We start from the raw sequence: 27,053 nt of genomic DNA, 5'->3' as shown, positions 1-27,053 counted from the left end.
AACAGCGCAGAAAGGGGCCTCGTGGAAATTCCACAGAACACCATCAGGACGGCACTCACAGCCCGTTTCTTGCAGGCCTGTCTGCAGGACCCGGAGAGCAGACTTGCAGCAGAGCCGGGGACGGGCTGGGTCTGGTGGTTGGTGGAGTGACCACTCCCGTCCCCAGGCCCTGCCAGCATTGGCCCTTCAGGCTCCGGGTCGGGGAGCCCATGGGGTGTGGGTCCAGCTGTGCCCACCAGGGAGGCCTGGAGCACTTGGTGAGGAAGCACAGGTGTGGCCATCACATGTGCACAAGCTTCTGAGCAGGGTCCAGTGGAAGCTCTTGCCCTGCACAGGGGTTTCAAGCCCATAGAGCATATGAGCTTCTACGGCTCTGCTTGTTTTCTGCACGCCAAGTCCTGACATCCAGGACACCCGCCGCCCGTGAGGAGGCACAGCTGACCTGGCTCCAGCTGCTGCTTCTGGGTCCCTCCTGACCACACGCCCGGCAGCCCACATCACCAAGGCCGACTGTCGGGTGGCGTCTGGGCATGGGGACGAGAGCATAGGCCAGGCCCCGGGGGGGCCGCGCCATCCCTGCCGGTACTGTGGCTGTAGGTCCGCCCTCCCCACCCCCCAGGCAGACCACCGTACCCCACAGACTGTCACCAAGTCGGTCCATGGACCCTGCTCGGGCCATAGCCTGGCCGGGGCTCTGCCTCAACAGGGAAGGTTTACTTCTTCCATTCGGGTTCAAGTGGGCGATTATGAAACCAAAGCTGAGGCCAACACAGCACAGGCTTTGTTCAGAGGCCAAAGAACGGAGAAGTGGGAACCAAGTTCACAGCTCAACTTCTCACCCACCTGGAGAGAGTGGTTTGATTTTAAAAGTAAAGACAAAGGGGGAAGGAGTGAGGCTAATGCTGGGGGACAGGTGCGTCTATGGGAAGGGCAGGGCTTTCCGACTTAGTGGGGTGCCACCTCCTTTTTACCTTGTTTTGGTTCTTCGTGTTCGGTCATGGCCAATGGTTGGTGTATCACTTAATATAATGATCAAGTTAGCAGCGAGCAGTGACCTGAAGTGAGATCTTAATTCCCTGCCCAGGAATGGAGCCTGGGAAGCCTGGATGCGAACCAGGAATCCTAGCCACCACACCAGCAAGGGCTAGAGGCCAGAAGTTATTTTTCCCCAGATCTTTGCCCCCAGTGAAAAATGTTTTTACCATGGAGGCAGAAACTGTAAATGCAGGTATAAAATTTATTATTAGGGACACAGCATAACAAGTGGGAGAGCACACAGAGAAATGGTTTGTTAAGCAAGGCAGGGGGAGGGTGTGGGTGTCCCCCAGTGAGGGGGACACCAGTCATTTAGGGCAGCAAAGAGGCAGTCATTTATACCAGTCATTTAGGGCATTCTTCCGGGTCTTTGTCTTCCCTCAGGCCAATTACCTGGTTTCTTATCCCATGCCTGACCGACCCTGGGACCCTCCCCTGGGTGCACACTCACCCCTCAGGCAGGATGGATCGCGAAGTGAAGGCTTCTGGGAGGAGCAAGACCCTATGGCTTGGCATTCTCTCTTGAGTTCTGACCCTAGAAGCTTTTCTGTGCATGTGCAGTGTCTCCCGTGTCCCAGAAGTCTGGGCGCAGAGATCCCTGAATCGTCACTCACGCCGGCTTCTGCCCTCTCTTCATCCTTGGCATGACTATTACCTTACGGTGTTTATAAGAGACGAACACTGGCTATTACTCTCTGTTGTTACTTCCACTTCAGAGGGCAAACAGGAGGCTGACCGTAAATACCTAGACTGAAGCCCACCTCTCCCTTGTCTCAGAAGTGCTAACAGTTGTAAGCATCCAGCCTGAAGCCCACTGCTTCATGTCCCATGAAATGCAAACAGGAGGCCAGTTATAAATGTCTAATCTGGAGCCCATCTATCCCCTACATCAATAATACACTAAAATCACCACACAGTGAGACTCGGGGTCTGCTGGAGGTCAGTTCCCCGCCATTGTGGTCCCAGCTGGTTCCATCTGGTTTTGCTCGTGGCTTCCTCTCTTCTCTCTAGACTTTTGTTACATCCTGCTAAAGGTGTGAACAAGGTTAAAGGGTTGGGAACAAAGATACCTCTATTAAAGGAGGTTTCAGATGCTGCTGGGTACCCCCGACCCGTTCCTGAGAACACTGCTGGGCAGGGGGGCTTCAGGCCGCAGCGCAGACAGCTTGTTCTACAGGCTCGCGTGGGGAGGAGGGGCACAGCAACGGGCTCTGCCTGCAAACCCCAGAACCACTCACAGATCAGCTCCAGAACCGCTCCTGCAGTGGCAAGAAGGGGTGTCCCCCTACTAGACCGGGAGGAAAGGGCGGGGTCTGAGGGGCCGCCTCACCTCGGGACCTGCCGCAAGGCTCCAGGCTCAGCACAGGCTGGGTGCTCACAGCTGAGGCGCACCTCAGGGCGCAGTGGGGCTGCCCCGGGCAGGGGCCCTGAGCCGGTCACTCACCACCTTCCCGCCCCTCGTCCCTCAAGGGTGTCTGGGTGTCTCTTCCCCCAGCGATGGAGGGCGGAACCCTGACAGTCACCCCAACCCCGTCCCCTCAGGGAAGCGCACTAGAGACTTGGCACCCAGCTGGGGGCTGGTCACGCGGTGGTGTCTGCCCGCACCCTCCAAAGCGCCAGTGCCGAGCAGGAGCGCCAGCGCTCAGCATGAGCCTCATGGTTGGTGCAGACAGCATAGGTGCAGGGGGCTGCCCCTAATGGGAGGGAGGCTTCAGATCAGGACAGGGAGCTGCCCACCAGCTGCATGAGCTTCCTGAGGCGGTGGTGACAAACGACCACACGGACGCTCTGAACAGAAGCCTGCCCTCCCTCAATCCTGGAGACCAGACGTCTGAGGTCAGGGTGTCCCAGTGCCACGCTCCCTCCAGAGGCTCCAGCCCAGGCTCCTTCCTGCCTCTTCCAGTTTTTGGGGTCCAGGCGTCCCCGGAGCCCACACTGTTTCAATGTGTCCAAAGTAGTTTGTGAAGTTTTATGCTGGAGATTTCTCGCTGGACGATGCTCCACGTTCGGGTAGACCTGTTTAAGTTGACCGTGATCAAACAGAGACATAACAGAACAATCAACATTATACCACACAGATGACAGATGGCATACTCGAAATATCCAACTCAAGTGCTGAAATCATTGCATTAACTTGGTTAATCACTTTGATGTTTGGGCCTGCAGCCCTCCACCCTCGGGCCTCAGCTCCCAGAGTGTACCTTTCACAGGAGAGACTGATTTCCTGCTTCCAAGGAGACAGACGGGAGATGGAACCCTTAACCTCAGCCTTGAATTGTGCCCTTTAACATGCTGCTGGGGGCGGGAGGAGGACTGGCCCATCTCCAGGACCTGCAGTGGTCTGTTGTCTCCTTTACACTCTGTTTTTTCGTTTACACTCTCACTTGCTTCGCCTGTTCACTAGGATGCGAGTCGGAGTGGTTCTTGGTGTGCTCACAGTTTTCTCCCTTCAGAAGCCACATGGAGCCATCAGAGAAACTGAATTTTAGAAGATATAGCTGATCAGAAACCTAATGTTCAATTATTCAGAATTGTTTATGTTTTTCCTGGAGCAAATAGTTACTAGAACCATAAAGTAAATAATAAAAGTTAATACCTCAACAATATAACATTTACCATGGACTCACCTGGGCTTTATGTATTTACACACCAAGGTGAGCGTCCAGACTGCCTCTCAGTGTGGGCAGCAAAGCCTTCCACTGAGCTTCGCAGCTTGTGTGAGAAATAGGAGCATTTTCTCTGCATTTGTCACGCACTGGGCTGCGTATTAGGAATTCACAGACGTTGCGACTTTTAGTGATCTGACTGCGTGTGTTGCCGAACCAGGTTTGTGTCCCATAGTGCGTGTGTGCCCTGGCTTGTTCACCCTTTGTGACCCCATGGACTGTGGTCCGACAGGCTACTCTGTCAATGGGGTTTCCCGTTTCCTTCTCCAGGGGATCTTGCCAACCCAGGGAAGAGGAGTTAGGACGTGTCCTGTGGATCAAGCGTAAGGGGGAACGCCAAACCTTTCGGTGTTTGGTGTTTCTCCTGGCCCAGTTCAGTTCGGTTCAGTTGCTGTTGTGTCTGACTTTGCGACCCCATGGACTGCAGCGCACCTGGCCTCCCTGTCCATCACCAACTCCGGAGCTTGCTCACACTCATGGCCATCGAGTCGGTGATGCCATCCAACCATCTCATCCTCTGTCGTCCCCTTCTGCTGCCTTCAAGCTTTCCCAGCATCAGGGCCTTTTCCAATGAGTCAGTTCTTCGCATCAGGTGGCCAGAGTATTTCACTCTGATGGACAATCCACATACTGGGTTTTCCCTGAGGCTCTGCTTGGCCCTGGAACCAGAGTCGAGCATGAAGAACTGCTGCCACCTTGTGGCTACATCCAGTAGAACCACTTTGAAACCAGTTCTCCGGGAGTCTCACTATTCAAAAGGCCTGTGGTGGTTTAGTGGTTCAGTCGTGTCCAACTCTTGTGACCCCATGGACTGTAGCCCACCAGGCTCTTCTGTCCATGGGGTTTTCCAGGCAAGAATACTGGAGTGGGTTGCCATTTCTTTCTCCACGGTAACTTCCCGACCCAGGGATCGAAGCCAGGTCTCCTGTGTAGCAGGCAGATTCTTTACCAACTAAGCCACTAGGGAAGCCTAATTTTATTCAAAAGGCCTGAGAGGCTGTAAATGACACCTGCCTTTCAAGTAATGTCCCTAGGAAAATCATCAAAAAAAGAATTCAAAGCAGGGCCCAGTTTCAAGAGGCACGTTGTACTCACACTGTCCAAAGTCCAAGAGCAGGTGGAAACACACTCCACGTGACTACCTCCTAAAACGAGGCCAATCACACCCACCACGGGGAATCACCTTACACAGCTCCGAAACACTAAGATCTACTGAGACAAAGTCCCTCAGAGGGCTTAGAGAAAATAAACCCTCCTTTCCTTCTTGTCGGTATGCAAATATGCACAGGAAGTATGCAAAGCAGCATAGGGAGTTCTTTTATTAAAAAAAACTAATATATTGCCCTTATTTTTCTAACACAAATAATTAGAACTACGACCTAGCTTTTTAAATATACTAATCAAATACTTAAATACGTAAGGCTCATAGAGACAGACAGTCCATAGTTTTGACATTTACTTGGAAGAAAATAAAATATAAATGTTAGCGAAACCACCTCACAGCTGTCAGAATGGCCATCAATAAAAAGTCTACAAATAAATGCTGGACCCGTTGTGGAGAATAAGGAACCACATGTAAGTCATCAGTGACAACATAGTTACTGATGTGAACATTTTAGTGGCATGTGTAAACATGTGCTGAGTAGTGTTACAATAGCTATTAGTGTTGCCACAATGGTTACTTTCTCATGTCTTTTTCATATATTTCTTTTGAGACTCTGTTCCATTATACATCATCACAAGGTATTAATATAGTTTCCTATACTATACAGTGGGCTTCCCTCATAACTCAGTCGGTAAAGAATCTGCCTGCAATGCAGGAGACCTGGGTTGGATTCCTGGGTCGGGAAGATTCCCTAGAGAAGGAAATAGCAACCCACTTCAGTATTCTTGCCTGGAGAATCCCATGAAATGAGGAGCCTGGCAGGCTACAGTCCATGGGGTCACAAGAGTCGGACACAACTTCACGACTAAACTGCCACCACCACACTATGCGGTGGGTCCTGGTGGCTTCTTTCACGTGGAGCAGTGTGTATCTGTTACGAATCCCAAACTCCTAATTAATCCCTACCTTTTCCCTTTGGTGACCACACATTTGTTTCCTATTTTTGTGAGTCTACCTCCGCTTCATAAATAAGTTCATTAATATCATGTTTTTAACGTTCATTCCACATACAACCGATACCATGTGACACATGTCATTCTCTGACTTCACTTCATGACCATCTCTCGGTCCATCTCCATGTGGCTGCACGAGGCATCACTTCATCCTACTTCACGACTCAGGAATAGTCCGCTGTGTGTATGTGGCTGTCCGTGCATGGAAACACAGAAACAGACTATTTATCTGAAATGTGCAAGAATCTGCTTGCGATGCTGGAGACCTGGGTTCAATTTCTGGGTCGGAAAGATCCCTGGAGAAGAAAATGGCAACCCACTCCAGTATTCCTACCTAGAGAATGCCATGGACAGAGGAGCCTGGCAGGCTACAGTCCATAGGGTCGCAAGAGTGGGACATGACTTAGCACTCTACTCTTTCCTTCCCGAGGGTTTGATTAAACAGACTACTTATCTGGAATGGGCATGTGTACCTATGAACATCATCGCTCTCTGTCCTGTGACCATTCAACCAGTAGCATACAATGGTTCGTGATCTTTGTATACAATATTCAATTTCCGCTAAAAGCTGCTTGACTGTGTTAAGGATGCTGACACCCATAGTTCAGTTCAGTCCAGTCGCTCAGTCATGTCCGGCTCTTTGCGACCCCGTGGACTGCAGCACGCCAGGCCTCCCTGTCCATCACCAACTCCTGGAGTTTACTCAGACTCATGTCCATTGAATCGGTGATGCCATCCAACCGTCTCATTCTGTCATCCCCCTTCTCTTCCCACCTTCAACCTTTCCCAGCATCAGGGTCTTTTCAAATGAGTCAGTTATTTGCATCAGGTGGCCAAAGAATCCATAGCTGACTCCCAAATATCCCCAAAATTAAAAAATAGCAAATGCATGAAACCACTTACTTGTGAGCATGGTGGGTTAGGCCTAAGCTCATCGTGATGTCTTATTTAAGGGGGAAAGTAGATGATTTTACATGAGATGGCCCTGAAGTAAGGACCAGATATCACATACAGTTCATTTACGGAAATCCACATGGAGCACGGGCCGGAAATTAAGAGGCATATTTTAGGGCAAATGGATGTGGACTTTTCACATCTTCATAATTAAGCTCTGATTATCAGCAATGATAAGCATGTTGACCACAGATGATTTGACTTAATATGTTATATATGATAAATACACATAGCTATCATGTACCATTAATGACTTCAATGACCCCTGTAAAAATGAATACCAACTGGAATCTAAAGTGGATTGAACTGTTTAATGTGTTCTGTAATATCAACTGGCTGATATACATGCTTATACACATCAGATAATTCATGATTTTATGTATCATGTAGTGAATATTTAAATAAAAATTACCATGGTTAGGGTATGTATAGTACATGGTTAGTACATAAACCATAGTACTGTACTTACATATGTAGGGGGGCATATAATTCTCCAAGCAAATAGTACTGTTTGCTTTTATAGCATCAATTTTGAATGCTTGTGTGCCGCTTAATGATAGTGTTTATGTACTGTAAGCAAATTGTTCGGGAAATAGCTTAAGCTGAATTTCAACTTCCTGTGCTGATGGGAGAGCTAGAGCACCTTCCCTGAGTCTTAAGGAGATATATTACTCTCCATTTCTGACAAAGACTCTTACACTTTAGCAGGTTACTTTTAATAATGCTTATTAGTGCTATAACTAGAGAGGGCAGTGGCACCCTACTCCAGTACTCTTGCCTGGAGGGTCCCATGGATGGGGGAGCCTGGTGGGCTGCAGTCCATGGGGTCGCTGGGGGTCGGACACGACTGAGCGACTTCACTTTGACTTTTCCCTTTCATGCATTGGAGAAGGAAATGGCAACCCACTCTAGCGTTCTTGCCTGGAGAATCCCAGGGACGGGGGAGCCTGGTGGGCTGCCGTCTTTGGGGTCGCACAGAGTCGGACACGACTGAAGCGATGCAGCAGCAGCAGCAGCAGCTAGTTCTCCAATGATAATATATCATTATCAATGGAATCAATGGAATCTCTTCCAATTCACGTCTGTTAATGGGTCCACTACTGGGAATCAAAAAAACATGAGCTGAGGGGCATCAATGTCGTACTTTATTGTTCTGATATACAGACTACTGGGACAACTGCCAAATGACATTTGGGAGCATTAGGGATAATACACCCACTTAGTGTGAACAGACCACAGAACAGCACATGCAAATTACAAGCATTATTTCAGTTTGATGTGAAGGTGGAGTGTTGAAGGAGTTAGCGTATGATTTTCTGGATCTCCTAGAGGGTCAGATGAGAATACTATTAGAATTATTAAGACTATTAACAAGAACAAAGCAACCCAGGGATCCTCAACTTTGTAGTTTGGATGAAATGAGATTTTGCTAGAACTGGATGAGATTCCTGTTGGATTACTAGACTCTGTTTCATGAAAGATTAGTAATCAACTGCTAAAACTGCAATTTTTAAAAAATGGGAGGATAAAGTGGAAGGCAAAGAATCAAATGAGGACCAGAATCCTCCTCTGATTCTTTTGAATAACCCAGTGCCAATGGGAGGAATGGCTAAAATAAAGCTTGACAAACCTGTTTCTCCTCAAAAGGACATTTAGACTCATTGCAACAGGTAACATGTAAACGCTATGGCTATTAAAGAAACAGTAAGGTGATTCTAACGTTCACAATTCTAATACCGTGTAAAGTTCACATGGCAGGCTTCTTGCTACATGAGTAAAAGAAAGAACGAACACAGAACCTCCGTTCCCATGTGAGAAACAAACAATCTATGGCCTGTTTACATATTGGTACATGTGACGTGCACTTCATGTACAGCGTACTGCTGGAAATACATCTGTTGTGATTTTATTTGAAAAAGTAAACAAATACAAAGCAAACAAAAGGATTTCGTTATGATATTTGATGGGACGGCAGATCAGTAAATGCACTGTTAACAATTATGATTAACATCTTGAATTTTCAAATGTTCATCATTACTGTTCTTACAGTCAAAATACAATGACTTTTCCTTTCATTGCCATGTTTCAATTCCAAATAAGAACACTGATGACATTCATTGTATTGTTAGTTTTGTTAGGTAGGTAGAATAGGGAAAAGGAGTCCAAAATGGCGGTGGCTAAAAGACAAGGAAGGGAAAAGCCCGCGGAAATAGAACAAAGGAAGGTCCGAGGACCCGAGTGAGGACCTCAAGTAAAACAAACAATATCTTGTGTCTTTGGATCGACATGCCCTCACGCCTTGAAGATGGATTTTCCTGCTATCTTCTAAATAAAATAGAGCTGTAACACTGAGCTGTAACACTGATTTGTCTAAGAGCTTTAACACGGTCCTTTTGAGACCTGAGAGCTACAACACGGTCTATCCAAGACCCGAGAGCTGTGACACGCCGAGGGGGCTTTAATGTCCGTCACTCCAAATCTTTGTTGTGACGAGACAAAGAGCCAAGGAACATACACTAGCGTGACAGTTTTATAAGGTCTTTTCCAAAATCTTCATAAATTTGTAGTAGGTTTGGATTTATTAACATGGTAGAATTGTTTGTGTTATCCTAATGAATTTTGATGAGTGATTTTGGGGATTAATTTTTTTTAATATATAGGGTAACTGTTAGTAGCTTTGGGTAATGCAATAGCTATGGCTACTAAGCAGGATGCTGACGTTTGAGTTAAAAGTTGTCTTGGGTATATTCCTTTTCTGTAATGATGGAAATACAGATTAAAGTCACAATGCAATATCTGTTCACATTCACTAAACAATTAGAATCAAGATCAAATATTAACAGCAATGTAGAAAATCAGAAACCATACACTTTGCTTGTGGATATGGAAAATAGTAGACTATATGTACAATAGTTTGGCATTTCCTCAGAAAGATAAAAATACACTGTTTATTTCACCAGCTCTACTCTTGGATATACATGTCAATAACTGAAAACAGCTGTTCAAACAACCGGTACACAACTATTCCTAGCAACATTATTCACAATAGCCCAAAGGTAGATGAAAGGTTGTTGCTGAGCTATGAATGACGCCAGATTCTTGGCCTCCAGAGAGGAATTCAATCCTGGGCCAGTGACGAGGCTTGATCACTCAGAGCTTCTGTGTAAAATATTTTTTTAAAGTACAAAAGAAAGAGAGAAAGCTTCTGACACAGACATCAGAAAGGGGCAGAAAGAGTGCCCCCCTGCTAGTCTTTAGCCAGGTGATACACAGCTACTAGCAGGCTGCTGGTTAGAGAAAGGAAATGTCTCAAAACTCAGAGACTGGCACCAGGCCCCTCACCCACAACATGCACTGAGCTAACACTGGCACCAGGCGGTCATCCCGGGCCATAAACGATCAACATGAATCTTGAAGAAAGACAGGTTTCCAAGCGAAAACACAGTCTCACTAACAGGGCTTGAGAGAACATTTGCAAGAGTAAAACGCACTGGTTTGTCAAGTCAGTTCTGAGTCTTAGGTGGAACTGACTTAAAGACACAGCCTAGGGTAAATACATAGTTCATTAGCAGAGCTTAGAAAAACATTTCCATAAGAAAAACGCATGGGTTAGCTCAAGGTCTGAGGAAAGTTAAGTTCAGGTGGAACCAGGTGTCGTCATGGCAACACAGATTATAAAAGAAACCTCTTTTTAAATTTGTATTTTACATTTATATTTAAAGTCGCTCAGTCGCGTCCGGTTCTTTGTGACCCCATGGACTATACAGTCCATGGAATTCTCCAGGCCAGAGTACTGGAGTGGGTAGCCTTTCCCTTCTCCAGGGGATCTTCCCAACCCAGGGATCGAACCGGGGTCTCCCGCATTGCAGGGGGATTCTTTACCAGCTGAGCTGTCAGGGAAGCCAAACATCTGACACTTGTAGTTTGTCTCCTCCTGCCGCTTGAGAGCTAAATAGTGTCTGACCAGTGCAGCCTATCTCCTCCTCCTCCTCTTTGGAGACCCCTGGCCTTCCTGCCCGTTACCCTCTCGTTCCCCTCTTTTCCTTCAGGAGGATCATGTTGCCTAAGCAAAGGAGCATCGTCTCTAAATTGCTGAGGCAACATATTCTCCTAACCCTCATATCAGGGGTCTCTGACCCAGGGACACCAAGCAGTAGTTGGAGGAGTAGCTGGAGGAAGCTGCTACAGTGGCAGGAGTCTGAGCAACCACGTGTAACTTACAAGCTTTCACGCGCCTACAAACAAATCCAGCTACACAGTTACAGACGCGGGGAGCGAACGGCAGAGCAGAACAATCAGCAACGCTGAAAGTCACATCATGTCCACAGTCAGGGTACAAAGTGTTGCACCAGTCCACTTGAGGATTGTTAGATGTCATCAGATGAAGAAGAGGCATCACATATGATTGTTGACGTCGAAGGTGTTCGCAGACTTGGAGAAAGTCTTTTCCTTGAAGTGGAGACATCCACCACGGGAAGCCTTCCACTGATGAAGAGGGGGGCGCTCCACAGACCCAGCATTTAGACCAATTGTGGAATGCAGCGTAGGAGTGAGCGCAGGACAGGAAGGCATTGTGTTGAGGATCAAACGGCAGACTCAGGACTTTTGCAGTCAGCAGAAGTAGGCTCACATAGATTATCAGGCCCATCTGAAAAGTACAAAGTCAGAGCATAGAAAGTAAAGACATAAAATGATGTCACTTAGTCTTGGTCAGGGTGCCACCTCTTAACTCGAGTGTGATGTACCCACGAATCAATTCCTGGCACTTTGACAGCTGTAGGAGAAGAAAGAATAACCTGGTAAGGGCCTTCCCAGACGGGCTTGAGGGATGGGCCCCCAGATCCCAATGTTTTTATCAGGACCTCAGTTCCTGGCTCAAACAGAGGCTTGCTTGACTCAGAGGCTGGGTCAGAAGTCACCTCCCGGAGTTCCTTTAATGCCTGTTGAAAAGCTGAGAACTGAGTTACATAATTAGTTAATTCCAAGGCTTCAGGGTCTATAACAATGTCTGTGCATAAGAAAGGCCTTCCATAAAGACATTCAAAGGGGGACAGTCCCTCCTTTGGGGGGCAGTTCAAGCCCTCATTAAAGCTAAGGATAGAACTTTAAGCCAATTGTCCTGAGTCTCTTGAGTTGATTTGCGCAGAGGTCTCTTAATAATGTCATTAGCTTTTTCAACCTTTCCTGAGGATTGGGGCCTCCAGGAACAGGGTAAGTGATATTCTATTCCTAGAGCTTTTGACAACCCCTGAGTTACAGCAGCTTTAAAGGTGGAGCCATTGTCACTCTGAAGGCTCTGTGGCAGCCCAAACCTGGGGATAATTTCAAGGATTAAAATGCTTATAACCTCCTTAGCCTGTTCACTACGACAGGGAAAAGCCTCAATCCATCCAGTAAAAGTATCCATCCACACTTGTAAGCAAGAATACCCATTAGCTTTTGGCATATGAGTAAAATCAATTTCCCAGGGTATTTTCCTCTCCAGGGTATTTTCCACTTTGTTGTAACCCAGATTTTGTTAGCTTTCCAGTCTTTGGGTAATTTTTCTGACAAACCTCACATCTTTTGATAATGCTCTTTAAAGTTTTCATTATATTTTTACCTTCAAACAAACGAGAAGCCATCTGGTAAGTACTTTCAACACCTAAATGAAAACTCTGGTGCAAACCCTCAGAATTTTCCATTGAGCATTTTCAGGAATTATTAATCGTCCATCCTCAGACTGTAACCATCCTTTATCGGTAATCTTGGCTCCTCTTTTCTCATATCTTTCTAATTCTTCCTCAGTATATTGTGGTTTTTCCTGTTCCACAGGACCTGTCCAGATCAAAGGCGCCTGCAGTGAAGGGGTTTCATAAAGTGCCACTTTTCTGGCTTGACAGTCAGCCAGCTGATTACCTTCGGCCACTTTACTCCCAGCCCTGCTGTGCCCTTTGCATAACAGCTACTTCTTTAGGACAATATATAGCAGTTAAAAGTCTCTCAATCTCTCTGAAATGCTTAATAGGTTCTCCTGCTGCCATTTTAAACTGTCTTTCTTTCCATATTGCACCATGAGCATGTACAGTCAAACACGCATACTTAGAATCAGTGTAGATATTTACTTGGTGCTCTTTGCTTAACTCTAGACCTCGGGTCGGAGCCACAAGCTCTGCTAACTGAGCACTCATTCACTGGGGGAGAGATTTTGCTTCTAAAACCTGTTTAGCTGTCCTCATGGCATAACCTGCTTCCCATCCCAAACCAAAGAACTGCCATCTGTAAATATTTTCATATCAGGATTGTCTAATGCATCTTCCCAAGCTGCACAGTTTAAAGTTAGACATTGGGATTGTCCCCAGTAGTGATCAGGTGTCTCATTTTCCTTCTCAGGAAGAAAAGTGGCAGGATTTAAGTTCCCAGAAACTTTAAGCTTGGAAGGAAAGTTATGTCCAACCTAGATAGCATATTCAAAAGCAGAGACATTACTTTGCCAACAAAGGTTCATCTAGTCAAGGCTATGGTTTTTCCTGTGGTCATGTATGGATGAGAGAGTTGGACTGTGAAGAAGGCTGAGCGCTGAAGAATTGATGCTTTTGAACTGTGGTGTTGGAGAAGACTCTTGAGAGTCCCTTGGACTGCAAGGAGATCCAACCAGTCCATTCTGAAGGAGATCAGCCCTGGGATTTCTTTGGAAGGAATGATGCTAAAGCTGAAACTCCAGTACTTTGGCCACCTCATGCGAAGAGTTGACTTATTGGAAAAGACTCTGATGCTGGGAGGGATTGGGGGCAGGAGGAGAAGGGGATGACAGAGGATGAGATGGCTGGATGGCATCACTGACTCAATGGACGTGAGTCTGAGTGAACTCCAGGAGTTGGTGATGGACAGGGAGGCCTAGCATGCTGCAATTCACGGGGTCGAAAAGAGTCAGACACGACTGAGCGATTGATCTGATCTGATTGGTCCTTCTAACAACAGTGACTGATATTTAAAAAGCCAACTGTCTGTCACCCAAATATTAACTTCAGAGTTTAAGATTCTACTCCCACAGGCTGCTGCTGAGGCCCTCAGGGTTGCGTCAAAACTCCCAAGGCCCTACCTTTTCTTTCAGTGTCAAACAAATTAAAGTCTGACCCTGTGGGTGAACTCAACAGGAGCTTGCAGGAGAGCAGTCTGAAGAGCCTTAAAAGCCTTGTATCTGGAGACCAAACCAGTTTGTCGGTTTGGGCCTGTTGAGTTTCAGTTATAAGTTCATATAAAGGCCAGGCAAGTTCCCCATAACCCGGGATCCAAATTCGACAGTAGCCTGTGATTCCCAAAAAGCCTCTAAATTGTCTTAAAGTCATAGGTAGGGGATGACTTAGTATAGGTTTAATTCTAGAAAGCATATTGAAAAATATTTGGCTCGTTTAGGGATTTCAGACAATAGAGTACAAGGATTAGGCACCATGGGGTGTAAAGGAACTGCAGCCTCAATTATTATTTGTAAATCTTCAACTAGTCTCCACTTACCATTTGACTTCTTTATACCCAAAATAGGAGTGTTGCATGAACTGTTACAGGGAATTAATAGTCCCTGCTCCTTTAAATTCTTGGTGATGGGTTTTAACCCTTCCTTAACCTCAGGTTTCAGTGGATACTGCTTTCGATGTGGAAATAAGTGCAGGTCTTTGGACTTAACAACTACAGGAATAGCATTTTGTGCTCGACCCACAGATTTTCCATGAGCCCACATTCTAGGATTTATATTTTATTCAATTAATGGGAGAGAAAGGGAGGGCTCCATATTCATGAAAACAGAGGCATGGACCTTGCTCAGTATATCCCTCCCCAAAAGAGGTGAGGGAGACTCTGGCACGATCAGAAACTCGTGTGAAAATAGCACAGAGTCCCAGTTGCAGCTTAGAGGACGACTGAAATAATAACGTTTGGCTTGTCCTGATAGTCCCACTATGGAAGCGGATCGAGAAGAAAGTGAGCCAGGGGCTTCGGTGAGCACAAAGTAAGCTGCCCCAGTGTCCAAAAGGAAATCGATGGATTTGCCCCCACAGTTATTAATACCCGAGGTTCCTCAGATGTAATTAGGATGGGAGCTTGTGTGGGGACCCCCAGGCACCTTCAGTCCTGGTTTTCTTGAAACCTAGGTCCCTGAAACCTATGCCTCTGGGGGCAGTCTTTCCTCTAGTGTGGTCCCTGGCAGACTGGACGTTGCGCCAGGGGCGGTTAGACACCCGAGGGCAATCCCGCTTGAGGTGCTTGAGGTGCCCCTCCTTTCCACAGTAATAGCAAACCCATCCCTTTTCACCTGTGTCCCTCCAGAAATTTTTCTCAGGCTGTTTAAGAACGGTTCTGACAGACATAACAAGGGCTTCTGCCTGTTCCCTTATCTTTCTCTGCCTTTCTTTCCTCACATTCCCTAATGTAACTGACTGTTCAAGCCAGATGCAACAGATTATCTAAAGACTGCTTTGGTCCATATGCCTGTTTTAATAGCTTATGGCAGATATCTGGAGCTGACTGAGAAATCTATCTTTTAATCTATCTATCTATCACTCTCCCCTCTTCACTTTCGGGATCAATCCTAGTGAATCTGTGAAGGGCTTCCCTCAGTCTATCTAGGAATTTACCAGGAGCTTCCTTCTCCTCCTGTTCTGTGTTTGCCAACTTGGCAGAGTTTAAAGTCTTAGCACGTGCTTGCCTGAGTCCTTCAAGAGCACATCTGACAAAATGACTCTGATCCCATCTTCCTTTAGCCATGTTGTAGTCCCAGTCTAGTTCTGTAGTTGGGACCACCTGACTCCCAGTGGGGAGGGCGGCTATTACCAAGCCATTCATCTCCAAAGCAACAGCTTTCCCAAAAAGTCGAGTTTTTGAGTGGGGAGTCAGCATCTGTCCCAGGATATACATCAGTTCAGTTCAGTCGCTCAGTCATGTCCGACTCTTTGTGACCCCATGGACCACAGCACGTCAGGCCTCCCTGTCCATCACCAACTCCCGGAGTTTACTCAAACTCATGTCCATTGAGTCGGTGATGCCATCCAACCGTCTCATCCTCTGTCATCCCCTTCTCCTCCCACCTTCAATCTTCCCCAGCATCAGGTGGCCAAAGTATTGGAGTTTCAGCTTCGACATCAGTCATTCCAATGAATATTCAGGACTGATCTCCTTTAGGATGGACTGATTTGATCTCCTTGCAGTGCAAGGGACTCTCAAGAGTCTTCTCCAATACTACAGTTCAAAAGCATAAATTCTTCAGTGCTCAGCTTTCCAACTCTCACATCCATACATGATCACAGGAAAAACCGTAGCCTTGACTAGACGGACCTTTGTTGGCAAAGTAATGTCTCTGCTTTTTAATCTGGTCATAACTTTTCTCCCAAGGGGTAAGCATCTTTTTAATTTCATGGCTGCGGTCACCATCTGCAGTGATTTTGGATCCCCAAAAAATAAAGTCTCTCATGTTTTCATTGTTTCCCAATCTATTTGCCATGAAGTGATGGGACCAGATGCCATGATCTTAGTTTTCTGAATGTCGAGTTTTAAGCCAACTTTTTCACTCTCCTCTTTCACTTTCATCAAGAGGCTCTCTTCCTCTTTGCTTTCTGCCATAGGGTGGCATCATCAGCATATCTGAGGTTATTGATATTTCTCCCAGCAATCCTGATTCCAGCTCGTGCTTCATCCAGCCCAGCGTTTCTCATGATGTACTCTGCATATAAGTTAAATAAGCAGGGTGACAATATACAGCCTTGATGTACTCCTTCACAGATTTGGAACCAGTCTGTTGTTCCGTGTCCAGTTCTAACAGTTGCTTCCTGACCTGCATAAAGATTTCTCAAGAGGCAGGTCAGGTGGTCTGGTTTTCCCAACTCTTTAAGAATTTTCTACAGTTTGTTGTGGTCCACAGTCAAAGGCTTTGGCATAGGCAATAAAGCAGAAATAGATGTTTTTCTGGAACTCTCTTGCTTTTTCGATGATCCAGCGGATGTTGGCAATTTGATCTCTGGTTCCTCTGCCTTTTCTAAAACCAGCTTGAACATCTTGAAAATGTGGTATGCAGAACACAGCTTGAAAATGTGGTATGCAGAGAATTATGTGACAATAATTAAGTAATGATACGTGCTACAGTCTGAATCAAAGATTGAAAACAACATGCTCTGTGAAAGGAGCCAGCCACAAAACCCTAACCTGCAATATTCCATTTATACACAACGCCTAGATAGACAAATCCATCATGATGGAAAATGGTTGCCTCGGGCTGGGGTGACAGAGGTGAATGGAGAACAACTGCTAACGAGCGGCAGGTTTCTCCTGGGGATGATGAAAATGTTCTTGTGGTGACAACTGCACAACTCTGTGAATAAACTACAAGCCACTGAATTGAGCACTTAAAATAGGTGAATTATATGGTATGTGACTGTCTCAATAAAGTTGTTATAAAAATTAAAAAGCAACAAAAAAATCTTCCAACAGAAAAATGAGCCAAAGAAATGAACAGGCAATTCACAAATGAAAAAATATGCATGTGGTCAATACACTCAATACAGAAAAAAGATGTTCAATCTCACTAATAATCACACAAACATGAATAAGTACAAGTTAGCACTTCCGGTTTCAAGGTGGCAGAGATGGAAAACACTGAGTTCCCACTGTGGGCCAGCGCGCCCAGCGAGCAGCAGCAGAGAGCGGCTCACTGCGCCAGACTGCGGCCTGCAACGCCTCTGCAGAGGCTAAGTGCGCTCACTGGCCAGGCACAAAGGGGAAACGCCTGCATGTGACTAACTGACCAGAGAGCCCACCGTGCCACAGCCACGGTTTCCTGGCCTGATGGAGTGTTACCCAGCTGTAAGGAAACAGTGAGTCCTGGGAAAGGTCTGTGGCTGGGCCTGTGGGCCTGTGACCAGAGAAAACAGAGCCGCACTAACGATTAGTCCCCGTACGCTGGGCACGTGGGGAGGCTACCGGCAGGAGGAGCAGCAGGCTCGCCGTTTCCCAAGGGAGCAGCAAGTGGGGCGCACAAGTCCAACAGCGGCCACGAGGGAGAAACCGGAACAGCTGCTGGGCAACCTGCCTGCAGTGTGTCCTCCTTACACGCAGCCTCACCAAACGCCCACACTGATTCTCCGGGAGGGCAGGTATGTGGTCCCCCTGTGCAGGTGAGCAAACGACAGCTTAGAGAGGTTGTCATTCCACCCAGGTCTCAATGACTTGCCAGGATCCGAGGCCAAAGTCCACACTCCGTGAGGTGTGCTCTTTTCACTTTAAACAGGGGCAAGGCTGCCATGGACAGACACAGAATTCTTGACTCACTGGATCCTCAGTCTGTCCCAAAAGGGCAAGTTCTCTGTCATTAGTTGGCAACTCCCTTTCCTTATACTAATCAGTGTTACAAAACATGTTATATATATATATATATATATATATATATATATATAAAAGCCAAAAATGAGCAATATTAAGTCTTAGTTCTGATGCTCAGAGTCTGCAACTGCCAAAGGAAAGATACAATTGAAACTCTGAAGCATCTTAATTTCTGAAAGCATGGCACAGGAGGTAGGGGCTTCCCTGATGGCTCAGTGGTAAAGAATCCACCTGCCTATGCAGGAGACCTGGGCTTGATCCCTGGAGAAAGAAGATCCCCCGGAGAAGGAAAATGGCAATCCACTCCAGTCTTCTTGCCTGGGAAATCCCATGGACAGAGGAGCCTGGTAGGCTACAGTCCACGGGGTCGCAAAGAGTCGGACACAAATTAGTGACTAAACAACAGCAACACGGCGGCCCAGGCGCGCGGCTGGCTCACCACGCAGGCCCCCAGTGCTGGAGAGACACTGTATGACGCCTTTCAGATGCGTCAAAGGACCGGCGAGTCAGCAAGGAATACCTGCAGGTCAAACCAAGTCAAGCAAAGGCCGGAATTCAGACAGCAAGTGAAGCTTTGAGAGTGGGCAGCGAGGGCATCTGCAGAACTCAGCAAGCTCGAGGTCTCTAGGGAGGGCCCTCCAGGATACAGCCGGGTCCCAGAGGGTTATATCTCAGTGGAAAGAAGATGGCACAGAAAGCAGCCCATATCAAATCCCGGCACCACATGGAGAGGGGCACAATCCCTCTGGGAGAATCTGTAACCACTAGGCGGCCCCCAGGGACTGCAGCCCAGAGTCGCACACTGTACAACACACACTTCAGGCAGATAAAGAGAAATCCCACATGAGAGGGCCCAGTGCAAGGAGGAGCAAGGACCAACTACAGCAGTCAGTAAGAAACAAGCATATCTAGGGGCTTCCCCAGGGGGCCAGCGGTTAAGAATCCGCCTCATGGCGCAAGAGTCATCGCTTCGATCCCTGGTCTGGGCAGATCCCTCACGCCACACAGCAACTGAGCCAGGGCGCCACAAATACGCAGCTCACGAGCTACAGCTACTGAAGCCCCTGCGCCTCGCGCCTGCGCTCAGCAACAGAGAAGCCACCGGCCGCCGCAAGGAAGGGCAGCCCCCGGCTCACCCTAAGCAGAGAGAGCCCAGCAGCGGTGCAGGCCCCGCACAGCCAGAAAACGAAACCAGCAAGTAAGAGACACGTGAGCCTGAACAGACACAGGACTAACGGCGTCTCCACAGTTAAAGAGCTGAACCACACACCTGTGGGATAAAAGCAGGGAGTGTTAGTCGGTGGGATGTTGGCACACAGACAGAGACAGACGGTAAAGAACCCAGAAACAGACCCATTCACTTGTGGACACCTGATGCACAATAATGGTCACTGATGACTTTAATGATCCACAGGAAACGAGTGTATTTTTCAGTACATAGTGCTGGCTTAATGTGACGTGCTTATTAAAAAAAGGAACAAAATTACCTCCCATCTCAAACCATATACAAAATTATTATGAACAAACTAAAGACCTTAGTGTAAAAGGTAAAAATCATAAATTATTTGGAAGACAATATATGAGGAAATACCTTTATAAACTTTAAGTAGGGAGGAAGTTTTTAAATAAGAAGTGCTAACTATTAAGAAAAAGTTAATAAATGACATTAAAGTTAAGAATTTCTGTACATTAAAAAAACACTAGAGCGAAAAGACAAGCCACAGACGGGAAGTGGATAGTTTCGGGGGGGGGGGGTCTCTGTATAATAAAAAGACAATTCAATAAAACAATGAGGGAAAAGACTTAAGCAGCTGTTTCAGAGAAGCTGAAAGCTGAACGATCCATTAGTGCATGAAAAGATGCTCAACCCACTAATAACCATGAAGAATGTGAGGTGTCACTGAGCTTCCAACAGATTAGTAAAAAGCTTAAATCTAAAAAAAAAAAAAAAAAAAAAAGCTTAAATCTGACAACACCGCTGTTCAGAGGATGTGAATCGGGCAGATCGTCACTTGAACTGTAAACTGGGGAAACCACCCTGGAAACGACCTGGTGTAGCTCCATTTAGTCAAACTGAAGGCGCGCACACCCCAGGATCCAGTCCTTCTCCCTGGGGTGCGCCCTGACAGGCTGCACACGCGCGCCCCAGGAATGGCCACAGTATCACTGGCTGTCTCAGCAAAATACTGGAAACAAACGCCTGTCAACAACAGAAAGGGTACGTAAATTCTCACACAACAGAACACAAATCAGTAAAAACGATATGCAACATGGATTAATCTCAAGAACACATGTTAAGCAAAAAATTTAGACCTTGAAAAAAACAAGATGATGTACTGAGTTCAAAAACATGCAAAATTAAATAAAATAACATTGTTTAGCAACACAAACACATGTGGTAAAACTAAAGAAAAGCAAAAGACAGGAACTGCCTAGAGATCCAGCGGTTAAGACGAGGCACTTGCAGTGTCGTGGCCTGGATTCAGTCTCTGGTCAGGGGACTAAGATCCCACCAGCCACGGGGCCAGAAAAGCAGTAAAGGAAAAAGAAAAGCACAGAAACAGTAAAAGCAGATTCAGCGCTTACGTGGGGTGGGAGTGGGGCGGGGACAGGGAGGGCACTTCGAGGTAATGGCAGCATTCTTCTGCGTAAACTTGGTGACTGTGGGTGTTCCTTGAATGCTTATCCTTCAGGTGGCATATATTCTTTTGTATCTACTCAATATTTAACAAGACAGCTTACAAAATTAACCAGTGTTATTCCTGACTTTAAGCCATGATTTGAAGCATTAACTTGGGCAGCTGACTGAGTTACACTCAACCAGGCAAGTCCCTGACAGGGGCCCACCCAGCCCTGAGACTACAGAGATGAGAAATGTTTCACCAGCCAGGCTCCTGAGCTGCAGACAACTTCCCACTGGGCCCTGGAGCCTTCCACTCAGGACAGGAAAGGCAGTGCTTAGATGAATCGGGTCAGTAGAGGAAGTGGGGTGGGTGGGGTAGGGGGAACAAGTTCTACTGCCAGACCTTTGAAGACCAGAAGCTGAGTACATTTCTGCTGTAACAACGGACCACCAGGGCTGCTTTCGGCAGACTCCCAGTGGGAACTGCCACCTCTGAGCCTCTGCACGCTGCTCTTCAGAATCGAGTGGGCAACTCTCAACTCTAACCCTGCCCTCCGCGTCCTTCCTTTGAAGCTCAAGGCTGATCTCTCCTAACAAGCGGGTGTGAACGTAAGAGCCCACGCCAGGCTTTCTGTCGCATCTGTGACTGCATCATTGAGGTCAACGTAGGCGCCCGCAGACTGTTAAGCTACTGATACCCACGAGGACCTCCCAGAGTGCCAGACACCTGGAGCAAATGCTAAAATCACTCGCTGCTAAAATGCCTACTCTTGTGACCTCTATTATTTCAATCATTTAAAAATGCGGCTGGCCAAAGTAGACTGTGGTAAATTACGGTCTCTGGGACGATATGCTCTGTGCACTAAATGTGCTTGGAGGTTTTCATTTCCTGTGAGGTTGGGGTCCCTTCCTCTGGTGGTGTCCGCCACCCAACCAGACACCAGGCCTGAGAACCTCTGCCACCCGTGTGGCACCGTCCTCGAGGGAATTCCAGGCCGGTACAGAGTGGGACACCTGGGTCTTTTTTGTGGCAAACTGTTCCAGCTGCAGCTCTGCCCACAGAGGCTGCCCTTTCGGCATTCTAGACTGAAGGCTCAGTTCATGTGCGACAAAATCAAGCCACGTGACACTTTTCAAAGTGTCTCCCCTATACACACAAACAGACACACACGTGCACAGAAGGGCCCGGGCACAAGGACACACAGACGCCATTAACAGTCATCTAGGACAGGAACCGGGTCAGACCCGAGAGGGCCACGCACGTCCCCACCCTGAGCACTTTTCCTCCTCAACTCTGCATGCGTGTTCTCCTGACCCTCAGAGGCTGTTGTCAGATCACCCTCTTCTAACTAACACGTGGTAACACTCGATACCAACTGTGGACTCAAAGACTAGATAAAGCATTTTACACGCATTACCTCATTAATAATTCCACCCAATAAAGCTAGCGTGAGGTCATCATTATTCCCACTACACACCCGAGGAAACGGAGGCTTAGAGAGGTCAAGTACTTTGTCCAAAGCCACACAGCTAGTAAGTACAAGGACCAGGTATGTTCGGCTCAAGTGTCTTTGACTTAGAAGTTCATGCTTCTAACCAGCACCCCAGAGATTCTCTGTTGGTTTTTGTCGTCTAGTTGCTCTGCTGTGTCCCACTCTGCAACCCCATGGACTGTAGCCCACCAAGCTCCTCTGTCCTTGGGATTCTCCAGGCAAGAATACTGGAGTGGGTTACCATTTCCTTCTCCAGAGGATCTTCCTGATCCAGGGATCGATCCCACTTCTCCTGCACTGGCAGGTGGATTCTTTACCACTGAGCCATCTGGGAAGCCCTCAGAGGTTCTTAGTTGAGGGCAATTCTGCTCCAGAGACACATGGCCTCCTCTGGAGACGTTTCCATTTGTCACAGCTGGAGGTAGACGGGGGCTGCTGGCACCTGTGGGCAGAGGCCCAGGGTGCTGCTCAGCACCCTGAAGTGCACGAGACAGCCCCACGACGAAGACTCACCAAGCCCCAAACGGCACCACGTCAGAGCTGAGAAACTGCTCTACTGGAAAAGGACAGAAAGACAGAGAAACGGTCTCTGACCCAAACTTTCGTACTTTAGGTCATAGTTCAGCATGTTCGCACGCCATATTTCACACAGACACCAAGGAAAGCATCATGAGTCCTCTCTTCATCAACAGCATGCCAAACCCTCATCACACTGGAGGTCCCTCTGGGCCCACTGGCTGAGCATCCATCCATTCCACAGTGTTTACTGAGCACCAGCTCCGTGCCAGGAAATGACCCACACAGAGGGAGTACCTGAGACAAGGCCCTGTGCCTGCGCATGAGCTGCTCGCGGCCTCACAGGCGGACAGGCAAGGAGACCCGTAACATCACAGCGGGTAAGAACGCACTGCTAGATCGTAGAAGGATGCCAGGAAGTCACAGAGGAGGAGCTCAAAGTCAGCTGAGGAGGGGGTGGGAAGGGTGGGTAGGAGTGGGAGAAAGTTTCCCAGAAGCATTTGCACTTGAAGGAGTTAACCAGGCAGAGGGAATCCTTTCCTTCCCAAAGGACCCCTCAGCAGCCCTTTCAGAGGACAGCCTCTGAGAATCCGGACGGATCACTTCAATTAGAAAGCTTGATGGAACTCCTGAGAAAAACAGGGGGTGTGCAGAGCAGTCCCTGATCCTCTGAGTCCAACCTGGACAACCTGCCTCAAGACAGACAGACCACAGCCTGGCCTCCCCAGAGGTTGGGCCTTCTGTGACTGCAGTGCGAACCAGTCTCTCTGGCTTAGAACCATCCCACACGGTGCGGCAGGAGGACACCGACACACGCACAGCAGGCCCTGTGAACTGCAAGCTTGATTTCCCAGCATTCTCAAGACAATTCTCTGGAGTCAACGACATGGCCGATGAGGAAACTGAGGAGCGACAAGGGAGTGACTGGCCCTCAGGACAGACAGCCTCTAACCTGGGAAGCAGAGATACACACCTGACCCCGGAGTCCTAGCGGCTCGATCTGCGGGGGCCTTTCTAACGCACTCCGAAGCACGTGATGTACCGTGGCTCTTCACCTCACAGAGCCGTGCAACATCAGACATCCTCCTGTGCTCCACACGCTTCTGAACAGGCCTCTGGCTTTTCCTGCTGCACTGTGAGTGTGCACGTGCTCAGCCGTGTCTGACTTTTCGTGACCCCATGGACTGTAGTCCGCCAGGCTCCTCTGTCCATGGGATTTCCCAGGCGAGATAAGGGAGTGGGGTGCCATCTCCTCCTCCAGGGCCACTCCTGCGTCTCCTGCGTTGGCAGCTGGATTTTTTTTTTACCACTGAGCCGCCTGGGAAGCCCATACCGTGATTACCATGTGGCTAAGGGCGCCTTGACCCCAGGACCCAGCTCCCTCACCTCCACAGCCTGAGCCCCAGTGCAGTGTCTGACATGCCAGGCACAGAAAGCATTGTGTGAGCAAGCCTGGGGTCGCTGGGCCAAGCAACACGGACAACCCAGAGCCAGAGGGACCTGCCTTCGGGGCCCAGAGGCCCGGGACACACCCACCCTGTTTCACCAGCCAGTGGACTTCCCTCAGGCCTACCGTCAGAGTCAGCAGTCCAGTTGCACTGGGGGCAGAACGGCTTCTCTCAGCCAGCCTTCCCTCCAGCAGTGGAACGGTCGTGACTGCTCCTTTGATTGTACGCCAGAGGCGGGGGGTTGGGGACACACTGCACAAAAGTACGTATCTTCAAACATTAGAACCTTAAAAGGAAAGGCTATGTGCTCCCTACTCCTCCTCTCTCTGCCATACGCAGTGCATACACAATGGCAGGAGCCAGAGCAGCCTGCTCCGTCCATGACACAGAAGCCTGGGTTTGAACAGGGAGAGCTACATGATCAATGGAACCTTGCCTCTGGATGACTTCACAGAACAGAGTGAGCTGCCCTGACCAGTTCTGGACTGCCTACTTCCAGACTGTTAAGGGACAGGAATAAATTTCTATTTCCTTTCAGTCACTGTATTTTGGAGCATTTTAGGTGTGAATTCTGCCCAAGGATTAACCTAGCAAGATCTCTGTCAGCAAAACGACAACTTCATCAACATTCTCCTAACCACACTACCTCGGGTTCTGTCATCACTGTGCACGTTTAAAGAAAGGTTCTCTTGAAAAGGTGGGTTGGAGCGCGCTGCGCCCGAGAAGAGGGCAAACAAACTGACCTCCTGGTTTGTTTCACCTGTGAGTCTTAAGAGACATACCTCAGATTTCCAAGAAGCCCAGGCTCCTCTGTTCCGACAGCTTGTCCAGGGAAACTCCAGCTTGGCTCTCCTCCTCCAGCTCACTACCTGAATCAAAGACCAAGTGGAAAATCTGATGAGAACCTGTAGGGTTCTAAGAGCTGCTCTGTGTTCACCAAACACAGGCAAATGCAGAGCACTGAGCGCAGAGCCTGGCACAACAAAGTCAGTGCTCAATAAACGTCACAGTGGATTGTGACTGGGCTGCTGCACACCAGGCCCTGTGCTGGGCAGCTGGGACACAAAGATGGATACACCCAGTCCCGCCCCCTACGCTCAGGAAAGCCTGCTGACCAACGACAGCACAAGGTTGATAAGCAAAAGCAACGAGGCTGTGCCCAAGTAGTCTTGCAGCCCTAGCATCCTCTGGGATGTCCCAGACCCCGTGCTTCTCACTCCAGCCCCTCACCCAGGTGACACATCCCTTCCCACAACTGTAGAGACCTCTGATGGACGCCAGATCACCACAGTACAGCTCCATCTGAATGTTTTACAGGCATTTACTACAGACATGCTCAAAACAAAATGTATCTTCCCTCCTTAAACCCCCTCCCCATCCTGTTCCCTATCTCACTGAGCAGCATCACATCCACCAGTCAAAAACTCGGAGCCAACCCTGACCTCTCCCCCAGCCTCTAAATCCCCCATCTAAGTCATCACCAGCTTTGGTCATCTCTCCCCCACTTCTGCCTCTAATCTAACTCAAGGCCATGGTCATCTCTTACCTCCACAGTTCTAATAGCCTCTTAACGGGCCTCCAGGCCCATTCCCTTTAATCTAGTCTTCACTAGAGTGATCTTTGTAATCCACAAATTTGATTCTTAAATGTGTCCTCATTAACCCCAAATTGCAAGTCCACAGCTAGGTTTAAAAGCCTCCCTAGGGGAGATTCCACTACAGGATCCGTGGTTGGGGAAGTAAGGACACCTCATGCCCCATGCCTGCTTCCCCTCCCGAAAACAAGACCCCTGAGGACCAGACCACAGACTAGTCTCTTTCATCTCTGTCCCCAGGCACAGAGAATGTCTCACATTCCATCCTCAGCTGAGAATACTCTTCCGCTTTTCTGCCTACACTCCCCAAGCATCCTTCAATTGTTTCCTGGGGAACAGAAGCCTTCCTGGATCCGCCTAAACTAAGTGAGGTGCCTCTGCTCAGTGTTTCCAAAGCACGAACTTTTCTACTTTTCTTCCATCATATCAGAATTGCCTACACTTCTGGAGGTCTCCCACGTGAGGTTCTGAGCTCTGGGTGGTGATGATGATGATGATACAAAAAATAACAGCAACAAGCACACACAGCATTTACTTTGTGCCAGCAAGCCTTCTCAGCACTTCACACCTGTTATCTCATTTAACCTTTATAATCATTTTAGGAGGCAGATTTCATTCTCAGCTCTCTTTAAGGATGCGGAAACTGAGGCAGGAGGCGATGGACCAACGTACCTAAGAACACAGCTGGCAAGCACCGAGACAGGATTCAAACCCGGCTGCTTGGCTCCACAGCCTACACTTTGTAACCGCGACGCCGGTCTGGGTCACTCGCTCCACCCTCAGAATCCACGAGGAGCTGAGCCACCGCTGGCGGAGCGAACGAAAGAATGAAGTGATCCCACACGCGCAGCATCGGTCTCCACCACGACCAGCTCCTCCAGGGCCTCGCAGGCCTGTGTCCTCGGCCCCGCTCGGCGGGCAGCGCCCCGCACCCTCGCGTTGTGCGGGGTCCCCTCAGTCCCGGGTCCGGTCCCAGTCCGCTGCGCTCCCCTCCCACACACAAACGTCCCCGGCGGCCCGCCGCGCCGCATCCTCCGCCGCCTCCGCCCGACTCCTGGGACCCCCCGGCCCCGGTGCCTGCTGACCCTCACCAGCCGTGTCCCGGAGCCCACGGCAGCGGAGGGCGTCACGGCCGCGAGAAGGCGGGACGGCACTTCAGGGCAGACAGACGGCGCCGCCAGGTCAGAGTCGGGCGAAACGGACCGCGCTGGCTTCCCGGCGCAACTCCCGGCGCATGCGCAGCGCCCGCCCTAGGCGTAGCTC

General features: G+C 48.5%; 1 long non-coding RNA gene across 6 annotated transcripts; it reads right to left on the bottom strand.

Annotated features, from left to right (window-relative positions):
- Window positions 1–1,217: 1,217 nt before the first annotated feature.
- Window positions 1,218–27,053, bottom strand: LOC113880520. 6 transcript variants are annotated; one of them, XR_003507753.1, is made up of 4 exons: window positions 26,463–26,875; window positions 24,979–25,065; window positions 24,322–24,448; window positions 7,897–11,421 (listed from the first exon to the last, which is right to left on the bottom strand). It is a non-coding gene; the product is annotated as an uncharacterized LOC113880520 (long non-coding RNA). The 6 variants fall into 6 exon arrangements; XR_003507756.1 differs by lacking the exon at window positions 7,897–11,421 and adding an exon at window positions 11,513–11,547; XR_003507755.1 differs by lacking the exon at window positions 7,897–11,421 and adding an exon at window positions 24,029–24,066.

The sequence above is a fragment of the Bos indicus x Bos taurus genome, chromosome 2 (assembly GCF_003369695.1).
Source record: "Bos indicus x Bos taurus breed Angus x Brahman F1 hybrid chromosome 2, Bos_hybrid_MaternalHap_v2.0, whole genome shotgun sequence".
Taxonomy (NCBI): domain Eukaryota; kingdom Metazoa; phylum Chordata; class Mammalia; order Artiodactyla; family Bovidae; genus Bos; species Bos indicus x Bos taurus.
The sequence above is the reverse complement of the archived record's forward strand: the minus strand, read 5'-3'. Positions and strand labels throughout refer to the sequence as shown.